The following is a 2,959-nucleotide window of genomic DNA, read 5'->3' as shown; positions in this document are numbered from 1 at the left end:
CTGTGGAGAACCACAGGCCGGTTCTGGCCCGCGCACCCTATGTCTGACCACCCTCCGTACAATCTCTGCCCTCTCATTGGACAGCCAGGACAGCAAAAAATGTTGTCTGCTCCCACAACGATAACAGTGGTATAACAGTGGTTCCAGTGGTCTGGGGTTCCACTCTGAGGGCATCCGTAGCATTTTCTCCAACGTGGGTGGTTTGGTTGTTGGAAATAGTGCTGTGTCACCAACCTTTGCAGGAACCGTGCAGTTTCTCCTCACTGGCCCAGACCAGGAGGTCACCAATGTCCTTGTGAGAATTCATGTCACTTATTTAAATATGATACAGATGACCTGTGACCAATCTAACCCTAACCCTTGTGTTCATATATTCATCTCTACATCATTTTGTTGATCCATAAATAAGGTTTTATGCTCTTTTATCTGGACATCAAATCCACACTTATTCTTCTCCACTCTACATTCTTTTTGTTGTCCGGAAGGCCCCAGGTTCGAATCCACCAACTGCCAGGTTGCCACTGAGATGCACTGAGCATGGCATCGTCCTCAAGCACTGCTCCCCGGGCGCTGACCACGGCTGCCCACTGTTCACTTTGGTGATGGGTTAAATGCAGAGGGCAAATTTCGTTGTGCATGGTGTGCTGTGCTGTGCTGTGTCACAATGACAAATAAAGATAAGTTTAAGTTTAGTTTATTGTATGCACCAACTGAGCACCAAATAGCCCCACACCGTGGACAAATGTGGTCAGGACACCTGAGCGTCATTCTGAAAGTTCTGGACAGCGTTTTGACTTGTGTCCTGGTCCCAGTGGAACTCTCATGAAATCTGCAAAGTTTTATTTACCAACATTTAAAGCTGGGCGATATGTTTTTGACTCTTTAAAAAATATTTTCCATAAATAAATGACATGATACAGATATGTGCATTCATGCCCAAAACCCTTTGGAATTTTATATATACAATGTCCATTTTGCCTTTAATTTTACTCAGCTCATCAACTGACCTGGTCTGTGAAGCTCATCAACTGACATTGTTCTCTTCAATAACAGAATAGTAAAAAGTCCCATTTTTGTCCAGAAACACTGGAACATCACCATTGATCTGCTCTGATTCAAAGTCAAACTGGTCTTTTTTAAATGTCACAGGGAGTAAAAGAACGTAGGACTTCTGGCATCATCGTCATCATCATCATCATCGTCATCATCATCATCGTCACCAGACCTTTTTGTTTCTCACCGGGACAAATACGTTCAGTGTCAGGAGTGAAAGGTACTTTTGTAGGTTTACCTCTAGATGGAGCAGTTTCACTGTGTTCAACATGTTTAAATGTTGTAACAGCTGCCATGGTTGAAATGTTTTCTTGTGTCCAAACCTAATTATTGACATCTCTGTACTATAAGCACCACTTGGCCAACATTATATCTTTACATCTGATGTTCTGATCCAGTTCTTTCTTCAGCATGAGGAATAACAGACCAAATCTGTAGTCCAAGCTTAGGGAAAATATATTTGATATAAATTCTTCACTTTTTATAAAATACTTCATTCACTCTAAAATATTAGTCATTTCCTTTTCACTTAGAAACCAAATTATTTCACAAAATCACAGACATGTGGAGGACGCAGTAAAGAGTAATATTTTTACTACCTTCAGCATTCATAACTTAATTCTCTCACCTTTTAAATGACAGCTGTACTTACCTTTCAGTAAGTTAGTTTCCAGTCTAGACTGAAAAAGAGAAAAAAACGTAGCAAAGGATAAAACAAATAAAAACATACATTTAAGAAAATAACGGACGATTACTGCATTCACTTCAGACCTGGTATGAATGGTACTATGTAACCCTGCATACACTGCTGGTTGAAAACCAGTCACTCAATTCACAATACGATATGATTCACAATTGTTTTTTTCCTCTTAATACAATTTTTTCATAATTTTTTAAAAAAAATGAGCTGGTCTGGCTGACCTGGTTAACTGTCAATATATGAAACAACAACAGAAGCAGAAGAGAAAAAACAGGAAGTGGAAAGAGTTCCACTCCAGAACACTGTTGGTGTCTGTGGAACCAGTTCTTCCCACGTTCTGTTCCAACACCTGAACGTCTCTTAGCCTACGTAGGGACCTGACTTCTGGTTTAATAGTGGGACACAACCAACTTTTTAGGAACATACCGCCACCTACTGGACTAGACGCCTTACACCTTGTGCGATCAATTTTTATTTCAACAGAAGCAAATTGTCACAAATTTGTATTGATTCATGATGCATCATTACATCCATAATTACCAATGTATAATATTTACTTTCACAAATTACACACAATTGATTTTTTTCTTGCAATTAATTAGTAAAGGCCAGATCGGATGTCTTCTTGGAAAGACACATCATTTATGTTATGATAACATAAAGAACAATCAGACTTAGAGCTGTTAATACCCAGACCAGTATATATGGTCATGTTTTGGCCTGTTGTATGGCCAGGTTACACAGCAAAAACATGTAAAAAACAAACAGCAGATGTGCTGCTTATTTATTTAAAAAAAATGTTTGGATGTACTGAGACTGAACTGGGACGACACCTACAGCAGCTGTACGCCAGTTCTCTGAATCCCTTTTTTAAGAATATTTTATTTTTTGAAGATGTGTGACAAAAACTGACAAAAACTTTTTGTAATATTATTGTTAAAACATTTTTCTTTTTCTACACATTTCTCATAAAATTAGGCCATTTAGAGAACATTTTATTTTATTTTTTTATTAAAATCTCTGTCTCTGTCAAAATGTCAGTTCTTTGTCATTTTTGGTCAAAAACTAAGAAATATTGATGAAAATGTTTGTAATTTTTTTTTCAAAACTGTATCTTTGCCTGCATGTTTCTTATAAAATTAGGGTATGTAGAGAACACTTTTAGAATTTCTTTCATTGAAACCTTTTGTCAAAATGTCAGTTTTT

The sequence above is a fragment of the Cynoglossus semilaevis genome, chromosome 1 (assembly GCF_000523025.1).
Source record: "Cynoglossus semilaevis isolate Cse_v1.0 chromosome 1, Cse_v1.0, whole genome shotgun sequence".
Lineage (NCBI taxonomy): Eukaryota > Metazoa > Chordata > Actinopteri > Pleuronectiformes > Cynoglossidae > Cynoglossus > Cynoglossus semilaevis.
The sequence above is the reverse complement of the archived record's forward strand: the minus strand, read 5'-3'. Positions refer to the sequence as shown.